This window comes from Phalacrocorax carbo, chromosome 1 (assembly GCF_963921805.1).
Source record: "Phalacrocorax carbo chromosome 1, bPhaCar2.1, whole genome shotgun sequence".
Classification (NCBI taxonomy): domain Eukaryota; kingdom Metazoa; phylum Chordata; class Aves; order Suliformes; family Phalacrocoracidae; genus Phalacrocorax; species Phalacrocorax carbo.
This window is the reverse complement of record NC_087513.1, coordinates 63,440,664-63,457,288: the sequence shown is the minus strand read 5'-3', so window position 1 is coordinate 63,457,288 and position 16,625 is coordinate 63,440,664. Positions and strand designations below refer to the sequence as shown.

General features: G+C 38.9%; 1 protein-coding gene across 1 annotated transcript in view; it reads left to right on the top strand.

Annotated features, from left to right (window-relative positions):
* TRIM24 (tripartite motif containing 24) overlaps positions 1–16,625 on the top strand; it is a 63,357-nt gene that overhangs the window by 8,178 nt on the left and 38,554 nt on the right. The window lies entirely within an intron of this gene.

Genomic DNA, 16,625 nt, shown 5'->3' with positions numbered 1-16,625 from the left:
ATCAGATAAATGTACTAAAGAGGTAGTAGGCCATGCAGCAGGCTTTTAGGTTGGCCTGTTGACCTACACAAGTGCTACAAAGTTGCCATGTTCACTCAACTTTACCCAGTTAGTTAAATTTAAGAAAGGAGTTCTGTTGAAACTCTGGATTCTGAACGTGGTGTTGTTAAAGAAGCTGGTCTTTTGTACAGGAACAACTTTATGCCAGGGTTGTGTAAGTTTGTGTTAAGATGCTGTAGGTGGAATTTCCATATTATTTAGTGGAATTTCCCAGTAACAGTAAACTTGTGAAGCTGGTACTTTGCCCATTATATCTAATCTAAAAATAAGACAGGGGAAAACCAACAAGAATTTAAAGTGAATTTTAATGTGGCTGTATTTCAGTATGAATAACTGACTGCATATGAAAAATCTGTTATTTCTGAAATTGTAAACATCTTTTAAAAGTCCACATTTCCAGTAAGGTGAAATACTTTAATACAGTAGTTTTTACTGATTTCCCAACAATGATATGCTGGAATAGGCAGGGTTATTCAGGTAAATATGGCCCTGCATTGTGGACCTATCCAGATGATCTGGCTGAACTGTGAGTAGTAGCAAAATCTCCTACTGGATTTACCCTTATTTAACTTTTATCTCTTGTAACAGTTTAATGATGCATTTTTTATGTTTGACAGATTTAAAGGTCACAGAAAACTTGCTTTCATAGAAAAATCCCAGGGATGCTATTAAAATTTACCTCAGCAATTGGATAGCTATGGAGTAATTTACTGTTTAAACTATGTACTTGCAGATCAAATGTGCTTTGGAGACATCAGTGTCATAGTTGAACTGACTAAATATCTACTTTTTTTTTCCTAGTGGCCAGAGAGAATGCATAAAACCATAAATGTTTACTAGGAAAGAAAGCATGAAACAGTTGTGTGAAGTAACTAAGAAAATTACTCTATTCTTAACAAGAAGCAGTCTTGTAAAGTCAGGTATGAAACCAAAGGTTGAGCAAAAGAATGTTCCTAATTACTTGATACTGTCTCTCCAGTGCTTCAAGTAAATGTTTATTTGAAGCTTTTATGTGGGAGAAGATTGTGTATTACCTTGCATACCCAAGCTTTCTAGTTATTTTTGAAGTTCACCAGTGGGCTATGGAGAAAAAGGAAGACAGTAAGCAAGGCTCAGCTGTTTGAACTGCACTCATGGGTTTTGAGGGCCCTTCTTTCTGAAGTGGATTTGGGTCACAGGTACATCTTAATTTAAAAAAAGAAATCTGCAACTCCTGTGCTGAACCCTCCATAAGTGGGAGTACACAGACAAGAGAACTGAGCCATTTGCTTTCTGACTGTAGAAAGATTCCTGCTTCTGATTAATAAGTTGCCACAGGCAGCTCTTTTTTTAAAGTAGTGAGTTCCCCTTTCTACTGTAGTCCCTCAAGTGAATATAGTGCAATTTGAATAAAGCAAGACTGTACCTGAAATACCCTTTGAACTAAAATGATTACTTGATTTGAAAAGTGACTGTATATTTTCCCAGTGAGCTGACACATCTGTCTACTGTACATAGTAAAAAAGAAACAGGACTATTTTAACATAATGTTGACTTGGAAAAACCCCATGTATTTTCTAGGATATCTACCTGAGTTCAGAAAGCGTGTAATAAACTTAAAAGTTCACTTAATCCACTTCATTCATTTCTAGGCATCTGCTATAGAGTCACAACGTGGTTAAGGATGTGTGGAGTTGAAGTTGCTGAACTAATGCTATAAGCCAGCCTAACAGAAGTTCCTGTTGTGCTAAGGCTGCTGCTGAACTTGCTATGTCAGGGTGCTTGTAACACTGCTGGTTAAGGGAGGGAATGCTGGCAGCCGTGCAGGGAATGAGTAGGTGGGAAGTGTGGTAGAGAGCTGCAGCACTACTGGAGCTGGAGAATAAGACATTTTAAAGTGGGAGCAAGGTTCTAATTTTAAATGCAAGGTATGGTGCCTTGGTAAAATATCCCAGCACCAACAGGCCTGTTACTAGAAATGACTAGTATGCAAGACTGGCCTGAACAGCAAAAGTGTGAATTGAAACATACCTTTTCTTTTCCAAACTGGACTCTGATTTAAAATGAGTAAACTACTTGCTAAACTAATGTGGGAGTGTGAATTGCCTGCCTTCCTAGCTAGTTGATTTAAAAAGAAGTGGAAGTAGCTTGAATCGTCTTTGCCTTTTGGAAAAGCTGTGCCACTTGTAACTATGGTTTCAATAGTTTTCAAGTAAAGGTTGAAATTCATAGTACTCCCTTGCCCCAAAGTGATGAATTAGGGTGGTGGGCAACTGATCAGTCAGAAGGTGAGATAAAGACAGTCTATTTAGCAGACAAGTTTTGTTGAATGAATATAGAGCTGTGCAATGATATGTGATGTCCAATAGCAGGATCTTAGTAATGGCTGAATGTCCTGGGAATGTTGAAATCTTGGAGGTAGCATACTTCAGGGTTAGATTTAGCTCTTTTGAGTTTTACAGCTTCCCAGTTCCAGTAGTACCTTTGCTTGCTTAAGCAGTTAGTTTTTAGCCCTCAGTAGTTTCACGAGCAAGTAAGGAGCAGGTCTTTCATCACACATTAGCAGCTATTGTTCTCACTTGTTTTAGCCTAGGAATTGTTGAGTTTACCAACTACAGACCACTTACTTGGCCTTCAGTAGTTCTGTTTTCTCTTCCCATTGCTGGTAGGGAGCAGGGACTATAAGGGTGTAACCCACTAGCTAGAAATTCTTTCTTTGAAACCCCCCAAAATTATTTAGAATACTTTGATTGTTTAGTTTAATCAAATGTTAAGGGAACTTGAGCTTCCCAAAGGAGATCTATTTAACTTTTCCTCAGTCCCTTTTCTATGTAAGAAACTCAAATGTGGATTCAGAGCTCATGCTTGAAATCTCGCCCGAGTAAGTATTATGTGAAAATGTAGACATACAGAATTCTTTCCTGGGATAAACATAGGTGTAGGTTGCCTCATGTAGTCTGCCTGAATGTGAGTCCAGAGATGCTAGCAGCCCTTTCTTCAAATATTACACTCCAAGCTCTAAAATAGAATGGTTATTCCCTGCTTCATAGCAAAGGCAGAGTCCAATATTGTGAAAGAGTGTTCAGAAGACCATGGGGTAGAATGTATGGGAGGGCCTGTAGTCTTCCCACATCTTCTAGCCGTGAAGATTAAATAAATAAAAAAAAAAGCCTAGCAATAGCATCTTGTTTTACATTTGTCTTAACTATTCTCTGTATGATAGCAATTCTTGCAGGTCATTCTTATCTCCACTCGATAAATAAATGTTTGTTGTATAAACTGTTGGGACTGGCACCATCAGTAAAATCCTGTGTATCTTGATGGACTGACTGGGTTCAACTCCACATCGGGATACAACCCTCCGTTGCCTTTCTTTTTTTAGAAATGGCCTTATAACTGGGACCAGATACAACTTAAAAGCAAAGCCACAGTTTGTGGTAGCTTATATGCCTCCTAGATTACCACCACTGCCGTTTAAACTCAGCAGGGTCAAAGATCTCTTCTCAACATAATCATTGTAGAAGCTGTTTTGGCAAAATGAAGACTATATAAGCATCCCAAATGGATTGAACTGACAGCCCTCTTCCTCCATTCCACCATTTGTGCAAGAGCTGAACATAGTCTAAATTCTTTAAGAAGCTAAATGCTAATCTTACTGTTGCTAAATGGACTTTAAAAGGATGCATTACTGCACTGAGTTCCAATCTGATGGTATTTATTTTGTGTTTTCTTTTCTTTTTCCCAACTCCCAGTTGCATGTGGATAAGATCAGATTTAATAAGGTTTTCCATGGCTGCCTTTTGACTGATTTAAATTATTGAGAATATGATATAGGTGCTATGAGCTGCAGGATGTCTGACTTCAAACCTTTGCCAGAGTAGCTGTTGTTCTGCATTAAAGTCACTGTTGTTTGTTTTAGCTTTTTCATTTGCCATTATGCCAGCCAAGTAGGTTAAGAACCACAATGCCATAGTTGAACCCTTGTGAATATTCCTTAAAAAAAAAAAAAAAGTAGAAATAGAAGTATAATCCTAGTTCATTCCCAGACTGGTATTGGAGGCAAAGTGTAATGTTTCTAGAACTTTATTTTCTAAACCAATATATGATCAATCCTTTCAGGCAGTATGGCACAAGAAGGTGGAAATATATCAAGTGAATCTAAAGGACAGGGAAATGGCATTTATGAAGACTGGTTTTGGTAGAAGATTCATTTCCCTAAGCTTCATTCTTAGTATAGAGTGTGTCATGCTGGGAAAGCACCTTTGAAGGAGCTCCTTTCTGGTTTTGGGAAAATAGAAGAAACCATAGGAAGACTTGATTTCTTCACCAGACGTTCACTTCAGCTAATAGGGTCTAGCCTGTGGTTCAGTTATTTACTGCAGATTACAGCAAGAGAGAATATCAGAAGATATGCAATGAGAACACAAGTAGCATCATTGCCGCCTCTGTAAATCTGCTGTTTTCTGAGAGATGTAGGGCAGCTATTTGAAATCACTGTTGTTCTTACTTGATCGAGTGCATCTCCTCTGTCCAGAAGGAATAAATTTTATTAGTTACATTCAGTAATTTTCATATTAATGCATTGTCAGAGTAGAAGGCGCAGTGCTGCTTCTTAATGCTGGTTCTTGGAGGCTGTATAATCCATGCGGATCTCACAATGCATATATTGCTCCAGCTTTGTAGCCTTAAAGTTATATGGGAGCTGGAAAAAGCTGGTCACCTTGCTTTTTGAAGCCTTACAGCAGTTCTGTGGGATACTGGACACATATAACAGGAATATAAAGTGAGTTGGCTTTTTATTTCTGTACATTTACATGCAAAAGTACAATGCTTGTAACTTGCAGATAACTTGGATGATATTCTTCTCTAATTCCTGGGTTAAGAATGATAGAGGGATTCTTGCTTTGAACTGGATGCCCAATAGTGGTTAAGAGTGTTAGTGTAGGTACTGGAAGGAAGTGAATGTTTTTAAGGTATGATTAATCTGACCAACTGCAGACATCTGCTTTAAGGATGAGACGACTCATGACCTAACTATATTATCTAGGTCTGCACTGACTATGAAGGGAACTTCATATAAGTCAACACTTAGATGAATCCCACCCTAGGTATTAAAATTTGGCAACACTACAAAGAAACTTTATCCATCTTTCAAGTGCAGAGTTTAACTTTGTGGAGTCACTTTGGCATAGTAAATGAGCATTACTTTTATGCTGCCATTAAGAGTTACTTTTTCATAGATGCAAAAATTCTGCATGTGGCAAGCTTTAGTATTAAACACCTTTTGAATATAACAAGCAGTCAGAATAGACTTGGTATGGGAATCTTGGGGTTTTTTTATCAAATAAATGAAATGGCTTGAATCTGTAGGGTTTTTTATTCCAATAATAATGTCTTGCAGAGCATTCAGACCTATTTGATGGAAACTGCAGGAAATATGAAGTATCTTTATTTTTTGTCTTACTGACTACATTTACCAGAGTGGGAATTTTCATCAAATATTGTTTGTGCCTTGCATTCTCTCTATCCCTGCCAACAGCAAGCCTTAAAAATATCTAGAAATTCTTGAAATATTACCAGGTTAATCATAAAAGTGTTTTTTATATAACAGACTTAATTTCAGCACAGGTAAAAGTGTACCTTTAAAAATATTAATAATTTATTGATAAATACATGTAAAATTCCTCTTTCTCACTGTTTGGGATCTAAGTCCTGGGCATTGTACTTCTGTGGTAAATGTGCTATTATCATATTGACATTGAAGAATATACTGAAGAGATACTAAGACCACCAATGTCTGGAGCACAAGTCTGATGAGGGACAGCTGGGGGAAGTGGGGCTGTTTAGCCTGGAGAAGAGGAGGCTGAGGGGAAACATTATTGCTCCCTACAACTGAAAGGAGGTTGTAGTGAGTTGGATGTTGGTCTCTTCTCCCAAGTTACTAGTGATAGGATGAGATGAAATAGCCTCAGGCTGCACCAGGGGTGGTTTAGACTGGATAGTAGTAAATATTACTTCACTGGAAGGGTCATCAAGCATTGGAGCAGGCTGCTGATGGAAGTGGTTGAGTCACCATCCCTGGAGATATTTAAAAGATGTTTGGATGTGATGCTTAGGGACATATGGTTTAGTGGTGGACTTGGCAGTGTTAAGTTTATGGTTGGATTTGATGATTCTTAAAGGTGTTTTCCAACCTAAATGATTCTACTTAGCAAAAAAATCAAATTTTTTTTTGTCTTGGCCTACCCTTTCTTTTTTCCTCTCCAATCCCTCACCAAACAAAATAAAGTAAACGAAGGCAGAACCTATTATTCTAAATTAACATATTATTTCTATGTACTTTTGAACATCCATTCCCTGCATATAGAATTTATGGATAAAGTTGATGGAGTCGTCCATTATGTTTGTTACATTGCTGTAATTTGTTTTGAGATTGTTTGAAAGAAATGTAATTTTGATGACTTCTGAACTCTAAGTCTGTCCTTGAGGAGAGATTCAAAATAGATATCTATATAGCAGAATACACATGGGTGCAGCAAACACTGGTTAACAAGTTGATGGCTCTGACTATTGACACTTTTAAAACATAATTGATTTTTGACCAAGTTTTCCTTTGGAGCTACAGACTTGTTTGTTTGGGTTCTATATAAGAGATCTTCTGTGTGTGCCTCAGTTGTATTTTCTACCAGGAATCTGAAATCACCATAGCAAAGATATGTGGAATAGAGTAGACAAGTAAGTTGATATTCACTGTCTAAAACTGATTATCTTCTGCCACCTCTGAATTGCTGGGATGCCTGTGATATTCAAAAAAAGGCTGGCAGATGTACTGCACAATCCACAGGAGACCTTTTTCCTTCTGGAATAGTGGCTGGAAGCCAGGCAGGATATCCTCCTCAAATTAGGTATGTCTGTTTAGGTACCTGAATTGCTCCCCTGAGGCTAGTGGCTTGAAAAATGAGGGCCAAGAGGCTGGTTTCCCAAGTCCTGGTAGGTAGTTTCCAGTTATTGAGGGGTAATCATTTTCAGAATGTGAGGACGCTCATGAAAGAACAGATTGCAAGTGTGCATCTGAGCCCTCAGAGAGTAATATGAGCTAGCCAAAGGCCTTGAATTGCATTAGCATTCCTGTTTTGGATGACATTTCTCCTGAAATACTCTGACTAAAGCCTGTTACCTACTGCTGATGCCACTACTTCTTCTAACTTGGTTCCCTTAATGTGGTCCAGATTCTTGGAAGTTACTTCTTGAGGCTTTTTTTACCTTTACATCTGCTCAGTGCTGATGGGAACATTATGGTATCAGGGGCTAAATGGAGGAATCGGGTGAAACAGTGAGGCATCATATCGGAGTATAGTTTTCATCTTTTCAAAAACGGGTTAAGAACAACCAACTCCTTCAGTGTCTTCCAGAAAAGCTTGTTTCTTTGGCTTGTGACTGGCTACAGTTGACCAAATGATAATCTGCTTATGTACTTCTTTTATTACTATAATTTCTGGTAATAGATGCCCTGTACTGTAACTACTGAACTGCCAGTTGGTAGTAGATGAGAACTGTAAAGGTGAAGATCAGACTATGATGTTTCTTGCTACAAAGAAATGACTGCTGTGTCGTGCTCGCAACTCTAAGGCAGGTTCCATCCCCATACCAGAGTTTCTGGCAACAGAAACTTTTTACCCCAGTGATCTTTTTAAAATAGTAAAAACAACATGCTAACATGGTGCTATTCAGGGAGAAAGGTATTGATTTCCTTGTTCTAGAAGCACATGGATACAGTGGACTTCTGCACTGTTGGCAGGAACCTAGAGTGTCTGCAAAATGGTATTTCAGTAGAATGTATGAATCCAGACAGCACTAAACCGCTTTCAAAATGTTAGCAACTTGAAAAATTAAATACTAGGCTGCTCAGAGAAAACGGTGCAAGAACATCACTGAATCTTAAAAATCCTTGCATCTTGTGTGCTTGAATTCATTACATATAAGTTGGAAATACTTGACAATTTCAGGACTTTAAAGAATGTATTTTAATTTTGATGAAAGAAATGCTCATTGCAGTCAGCAGTGACAATTGACATAATTGTTGGCAGCTTCTGCATTGCTGTTTGAGCATGTTCATTGCAAGGCAGTGAGGTTTTTTTATTCATCATCTTGTACTTAAATATCATCTATCCCGCAATAGCAGTATTTCCCTTTGTTACCATTATGACACTCCATATAATTGTCTTGTTGAAGGAAATGCATTAGACAGCCTTGGATGTGAACAGAAACTATTCTCAGAATTTCTTAAGGTATTCAAAAGTGGCTGGAGAGTCAGCCCTTGCAAAATTTACGATTTATGAAGTCTAATATGCAATATTTGAAATGTTTGAAGATTGGGCACATATAGCAAAAACAATGAACCATTTCACAGAGCAGCTGAAATATTTTAATTCAGCTCTGCAGCGCTTTCCAAGAAAGTCAATGCACTGCAGCATAAAAACTGGCCTGTAACACTCATCCAGAGGGGGGATTACAGCTAGTAGTCTTTGTCTGGCTTTCATCCATTTACATTTTAAAGGGTGGCAAATAAAACATTCAGATTTTAATAAACTTATCTGCTAGATCCATGGTTCATCTGAACGTTTATATTTTGGCAGTAGGTGCCAGTTTCCCCTTGAGATGTGCTTCCTTGTTGGTTTAACCTATCTCTCCTCCATTAGCAGCAGCAGGATGTCAGAACTAGGTAGGAGCAGCTTTTTCTGGAATAAACTGGTTTGAAGAAGTTGCCAAATTTGCAGCACCAGTATTGGCTTAATGAGAAACAAGAGGAAAGCAGTAATTATTTTAAAAATTGATTCAGATGTTATTGCACATGATATCATCTCTCAAATTAAGTTTTTGAAGTGTTTGTTTTTAACAGAAAAACATGACCTGTATAAATATTACCAGTTTACCCTCAGTCCCATGCATTTTAATGAAAAACCTTGCAAATATTAATGGTGTCTGTATACACAGTGAAAGGAGAAAAGATTCTGTAGGTCACAATTGAAATGCCCTAATTTTCTGTGTAGTTATACTAAAAATTTTATAGCTGGGACTATAAGATAGTGTCTTCAGTCTTTAACATACCTTCTATTAATGTTTAATTAGCCTGTCCATTTTTTAAGAAAAATTTAACCATGTGTGACTCACTGTTAGTGTTTTCTGCTCTGAAATCTGTGTAGTTGAAATTTCAAAGAATCCTGTAAAATGGGAAAATTGCTGTACACAAGCCTAATTAATTTATTCTGTAATGACAATGTCGTTTTAGGGAAAATTAGTTGCCAGTTGCTTCCAAGTACTCTAATAGAGAGAGCTCCCTTTCACAAAATAAGTATTTTTTTAATTACTGACCTCTACTGAAGAAAGGGAACCCTTAAGCCCTCCTTTTTTAGTAAAACACTTTGCATCTACAAACAAAAATACTCTTTTGGATCTACAAATGATTATCCAGTGGCTTTATTAAATTGGCTCTGAAACCTGTTCGCTACAGTGAAGACACAAATGAGCCGAAACTGGGGCAGACCAGAGAGCAGTCTCCTCCTATTGTCTCAGGATGCTTCAATAGTGTGGAATGTACTCCCAGGCAATTGAGAACTGAGTTGGAAATAATACAGTATATGCTGTAAATCCATTCTGCTGAATGGCTTGAAATGGCGTTGCTGTGGATGCAGCATGTAACTTGTGAAGAAGAGTAAGAATGTGCTGTGGCTTCCCCTACATCTCTAAAATGCAGGCTAGCGTTCCTTGAAGAGGCATATGTGTTGCAAGTTTATAGCCAGTGAGAGCTGTTATGGTGGAAACTAACTCTTGTCTCCTGGCACTACCCCATTTAATCCATGTCATATTCCCTAATCCAGCTCATTGTGTGGCAGCATAAATCTTTGTCTTGGCATGGGATAGAAATGCATGGGCCGGGAAGCCAGCTTTTTTACTTTTGTTAGCAATGCAGTGTCTGGGCCTGATTCAGGCAAAGTCTGAATGTAAAGTTCCACAGCTGCTTGATTTTTATATGAATGGATGCTGCTGCTAAAAAGGGTGGAGGTCTTTCCCTCTTTTCCTCCTACTCAAGAGCCACATGCGCTTGACCCAGCTCACTAGGTAGCTGCATGATCTACTATCCTGGCATGAAGGAGTAGGTGAAAATGTGGGATCATATCACTTAACATCCTCATGATAATCATTATGGTGATTATGGAACCTCCCAAGTTAATGTTTTCACCTGCCCACCAGAGCACTCTGGAAATGCTTGTTCCAAAAAAAAAATTTTATAGGATTATTTTGACAAAAATAAACACTGACACTTGAGAACTTCATTCTTTTGAGCAAGAACAAACAGGTAAATATGCTTTTAAAGATCTTACTTTCTGCAGTGATTTCACATTAGACACCAACAGGTACAAACTGACACATTGGAAATACCTACTCTCAAAGCTCACTGGACTGCGTACCTAGATTTATGTTCTCCCTTGGTTTGTATCACTGCGCAGAGGCAGGAGGAGAAACCATTTCAAGCTTCTCTTCCTTCTTGATAGGCAATGGATTTCTTTGTTTTATACCTCTGAGAATGAAGATAATTACGTAATAATCAGCTCTTAAAAGAGAGCGAGCTATGCAATTCTTTTTAGGATTCTTAAATTTGAAAATTTAAGCCCGTGTAGAATTGGACTGTTCTCAGTGAAACATGCATTAGAATGCCTTATCTTTTCCCTTGCATTGTTGCCCTTTTGAAGATTCACTAAGTGCTAAGACTACAGAGGAACCGTATGTATTTCTAACAATACATGGGTATTTTTTGCGCTCTCTACTTCTCAGATGCTTTTTCTTTTTTGGTTTGTATTTGCTAAGCCTTGCAGTGCTTCAGGCCCAAACATACTGAAATTTTCAATTATTTTACAGGTGAATCCTGTGGGGTTTTCATGGTTCTCTTCCCCCATGCATTTACCCCATTGTAATGCACACTACAGGGTGGGAAGCAGTAGGCTGCATTTGATGTGAATAATATGGGTGATGGTTAGAACCAAAAAAACATATTTCTTGTTACCACTAGAGAAAATAAGGTTCTGTAGGAGTGAATATTCTGAATTGGAAGGAAGGATGGCAAATCAGCTGGCAACTGACTGAAGCTTGACAAAAGGTTGAGGGGGAAACATAGTTTGGAACAAACAGGCAATTAGGGAAGGGTAAGTCCAGTCGGAAACGGAACAACTGGCTGAAGGTCCCTGGTTAACTAATCCTGTAGCTGCTCTGGAGTCACAGCTGGATGCTCTTTGGTGTTTGTTTCCTTTAAACTGCAGGATGTAGATGGTGGTAGGTGATGCTACTTCAGGCAGTTTTAGGAAAATGTAAGGTCACCCTTGCCCAATTCCCCATCCCCCCCAGCTCTGTGGAGGAACAGGAGAGGTAGCTTGATCAGCTTGATCTCAACTTGTTTCCTCACCTAAGTGATACTAGATCTGGTTTTCTCAGATATTCTCTGTGTCTCTAGAGTGTTCTGCAACATCAAGCATTCTGAAAGAGATGACATTAAAAATACCAAGTGTCAACTCTCTATTTCTGGCAATTTGCTATCATAGGAAATGTTCTTTTAGAAAATCTTCAGGAAGGAATATTACTTTGTTCGCTAAAACCCAACTTGATCTTGGAAGCCTCCTAACTATATTGTTCAGTGCACACACAAACATCTCAAAGCTCTTTAGAGATGACTGGGTTAAGAATTAGTTGAGTATCAAAACATTAATGTGGAATTAGAGGCCCCCTTTACCTCCAGTTAGGATAAACAGTAGAGCCTTGCCATCCAGGAATATGCTTAACCTGAACAGCGTTCAGGTCAACCAAAATGCTGACCTGAATCTGATGCTGTTTCTGATGCTGCTGCATTATAATTGCTCTGAAAGAGGTTATTTAAAGATACTGGGTTTTTTGTCTGTTGTGAAAATACTAGGTTTGGGCTGACTTGGTAACGTACTTGAAGAATATATACTTGGTATAGCAGATATCAATTTCGGAAATAACTTTTGGGTTAGTGAAATTTCATTATCCCACAGTGTGTGGGTTAATAATGTTCTGTGCTGCAGCTTTCCACATTTTTCTTCTCTTTTTGCCTTCATTCCTTTTATCAAAACTGTGGGTGTTTGGGGGGAGGGGAGGGATGAACAGCAAAATTGTTTGGGGATTTTTTTCCCTTTAAAGCAATAACATAGTTCTTGTTTTGATGACACAGTATGCTTCTCCTATAGCTTGGTTAAAGGAGGAATTATTTTCCTTACCAATTTCTATAAGGAAATCAACTAAATGGCTTTTAATATCTTGCTACTCAATTAGAATCTTCTTGAACAGACCATGGTATAAAAGCTAGGGTTCCCAGCCTTGAAAGCACTGAAATAAGTTGTGGCACAATTCAGGAAGCAGGTGTCTTGACACAAGAAGAAGGAAGTGTTGGCAATAAGATTAAGCATGGTTACAAAGCTGTTGCAGGATTGCTTCCAAACCTTAACAGTAAAAAAAAAAAAGTTTGATTCATTGTAGCACTAGGAAAAGTGTCTTGCAGAGGAACTCAATGGAGGAAATGTTAATTCAGAAGTTAATTTAGGAACTGCGTTCTGTGCATGCTTAAGGAACGGTTTAAAATGTAATTAAATATTTATGAGGAAGAAGGTGTAACAATGACCATTAAAAACAAATACATACATGGAAACTAGTAAGAAAATGCTGGGGCTATACCGCAGGAGGTAGAAGCGGATGCTTGTCCGTGGTCTGAGTTAAGCCTTTGTACTGGAAAACCGGATGAGGAAAAAAGGCTTTCAAACCATGGCTGTGATTCCTTTGTCAAATCATTACTGTGCATACAAAATATATGTTCCTCCTATCTTTTAAAATAAAATTTATCTTAAACTACTGTAGTATATGGTGTCATCCAGTAGACTAGTTTGAGGACAATGACACTGTCTCAGTACTGAGTCCTTTTTACTTGGGAGAAGGAGGAAGCATAAGATCATTATGGTTAGCAATAGTCTAAACTGGATTAGACCTCCAAAGTGGTACGGATATTGTAATTGGCATGAGGGTATATACTCTCTACATCTCTCTAAGGTCGCATCATTGAATTATATCTCAGGTTGGCAGGGACCCATAGGGATCATCGAGTGCAACTCGCTGCTGCTTGCAGGACTACCTAACACCAAAGCATATTACTAAGCATTGTCCAGACACTCCTTGCACTCCGACAGGCATGACAGAGCACTATCTTCTCCATATAAGACCTGGAAAGTTACATACAAACCAGCATCTCTCAGATCCACTTCTCTTATCTATTATAGATTAAAGCATTTAACTTTTTAAAAAAAAAAACAAACAAACAACAACAAACCAAACAAAACCTCAAAACCAAACAAAGAACCCAAACAAAAAAAGCTGAGAGCCATTAAGGCCTGTCTCTAAGACTGATGTGTGGTGGGTTAACCTTGGCTGGATGCCAGGCACCCACCAAGCTGCTCACTCTCTCTTCCACATCAACAAGACAGATAGAGACAGGGTGATCGTTTATCAATTACCAGTATGGGCAAAACAGATTCAAGGTGAGGAAGATAATTTATTGCCAATTAAATAGATTTTGATGGTGAGAAACAAAAAACTTAAACAAACAAAACAAAACACCTTCTACCTCACATTCCTCTTCCCTCCTTCATTCCTGAGTTTCCTTCCTCCCCAGCTCAAGTGGTGGAACAGGGATGTGGAGTGGGGGTTGTGGTCACTTCATGACAGTTCCTCTCTGCTGCTCCATTCTCCACCCACTGTTCCCTGCTCCAATTGTGGGGTCCTTCCCATGCGATACACTCCTTCAAGACCTGCTTCAGCATGGGGTCTTTCTTCAAAACAAGCTCCAATGTGGGTCCACTCCATGGGGTGCAGTCCTTTGGGAACAGGCTGCTCCCATGTGGGTTCCCCACAGGCCACAGTTCATGCCAGAAAACTTGTTCCTGCATGGGCACCTCTCCATAGGGTGCAGCTTCTGCTAGGAACCTGCTCTGGCATGGGCTCTCCATAGGCTGCAGTGTGGATATCCACTCTAATGCGGTCTTCCATGGGCTACAGGGGGACAGTCTGCTTCACTGTGGCCTTCTCTCTGGGCTGCAGGGGAATCTCTGCTCCAGCACCTGGAGCAACTCCTTCCCTCCTTCTTTTTGGACCTGGGTGTCTGCAGGGCTGATTCTGTTACATTTCTCTTACTCTCTCCCAGCTGCTGTTGCACAGTATTTTTTACCCTCCCTTAAACACATACACAGAGGCACCACCAGCATTGCAGATGGTTTCAGCTTTGGCCAGTGGTGAGTACATCTTAGACCTGTCTGGAATTGGCTCTGCCTGTGATGGGGGCAGCCCCTGGTGTCTTCTCACAGAGGACACCCCTGCAGCTCCCCCTTGCCCGCCTGCTACCAGTACCTGGACATGTAAACCCCATGCACCACGTTACTGGACCAAATCTTATTCTAAAAGAGGACTCTGCACATGAAAAGATTAAATGTTACACGTCGTCTTCAGAAACATACTGAACAAATTCAGTTACTTTCCTGCTCCTGTTCCCAATATTTCTTTATAACTCTCTGCAGCCTGGCCTTTACAGATGTGTGCTCTTAGGGTTGTGCTGATGTGTTTTGGGCTGTAAGTAGCATAAATAACATGAACTGACTTAAATCCCATCAGATCTGTGATAGCTGACAACTGTGCAGTTTGTTTTGGATGAATGGCTGAAAACTTTGCTTGGCCTATGTGGTGTAGATTTATCTTTTTATACAAAAAGCTGCATTCCGTAACTAGTGTTGCAAAGTTGAATTGCAAGAGAATTTACTTGAAAATTACTATTTCCCAATAAAACTTTAGTACTTGATTATGATAGGTAGCCCTGCTAACGTCAGTACAAAAGCTAATGTTTAAACAGAGATAAATTTGTCCATTAGCTTTGCTAAATTAGAGTGTGTGTCTTTACTTGAATATAATCAGTGTTCTTTTTTCTAACTTTGAATACATTGTTTTCATATTTATCCATGTTTTCCACTTAATTCCAAAGTAGTCATTGTCTTTTCTCTTCTTTTCAAGAGGCTTTTGAGAGGTTTGGGCAGTTTTCTTTTTCTCCTTCTCCCGTCTCAGTCTAGAATTTCTAAGTGAGCTCTTGCACAGGTCACTGGCAGTATTCTGATGGTGAAAATGCAAATGAAATGTTTGGTTTACATTAGTATGTTTCCTAACTTGTCCCTTGCCCCTTCCTTGTCCACCATGTGTTCAATTCAAGCTAGTTTATAAACAGCTTAATACAACTGATCTGTGATTCTGTTTCAATGGTTCCATGTTTAGTCTTCAGTGGCAGTATTGGCCCCTTCCCACCCTCGTGCTGCTTCTCCGGTTGCTTCAGCGTAAGCAGTAGTGCATTTGTCAGTGAAGCAGATGGAAGGATGAAGGTGAAGCTTGGGAGAGCAGGAGAAATACATCGACGGCTGAATCAGTTTGCCACTCTCATTCTCTGTCTATGCCCTGCTCCCAAACACATGCAAAGACCGACTCAGTCACTTGTGCTGACCCTGACCACTGTGCTTTGTCATGGTCAAGAATGAGCAGCGAGGGAACAGAGGGTGGTTTGTAATCATCACTGTTGAAAAATATAAAAATTAGTCTTTTTTTAGCAAGTATGTAGCTTAAGCATTAGGAGGTTTGTTCACTCTTGACCGTGGTAAATTGATTTGCTTAATAAAAGGAGAAATTCAATACTTGGAGTTAACTACCTGACATACGAGAATTAGATTTCTTAATTGTCCTTCATGATGATGGCATAAAATGTGTTACACAAGTTTTAGCCAAAATATAGAATTTGTTGCACAAATATGTATTGAAATGCAGCCTGGCAAAATGGCAATTATAATAAAACCGGGCTTAACGTCATAGCCTTTCAGATGAAAGTGAAATGCCTTGCATACAAGTGGAAAACTGCAGCCTAAATTTCCAGAATGAAGAGCTTGTTTAGGAAAATTGGTGAACTTTTATTAGAGAGCTGCTTTATAGTGGGTTGGCCAGTTAATACTCTAGCATGTATTGGAAGAACATTATTGAAAAAGTTACCTAAAGCTTGTGTGAAGCACTTGTAGTAAGGGATTAAGTTGTTCTGCAGAAAGTGAACTATTTAATTTCTGTATTTCTACATTTTATTGTAAAAGTGAAACAGGAACAGAATTAAGTCCGTGCTGGTTTGGTTAAATATGCAAGTGCCAAATTATACAGTGGTGGTAAATTAATTGGGTTAAACAGTGCCTCTGACCTTCTTCAAGGCCCTAAAATCACGCCTCCTCTCAAATGGCAGCTGTAGGTCTAGAATCTAGAATCTTGCTGTGGACTCACATGACTAATCTGCTGTAGGCTTTGCATGATGTTTTCCACATGCTAAGTGATTATTTCGACCTAATTTAGTTTCAACTGTTCTCTTTTTTTTTTTTTTTTTGTTGGTAATGACAGGAATAATTTTCTTAAAGCAAGATGTTAATGCCTAGCATTTTAGAGATTTTTCTGGGATGCTAAACAAG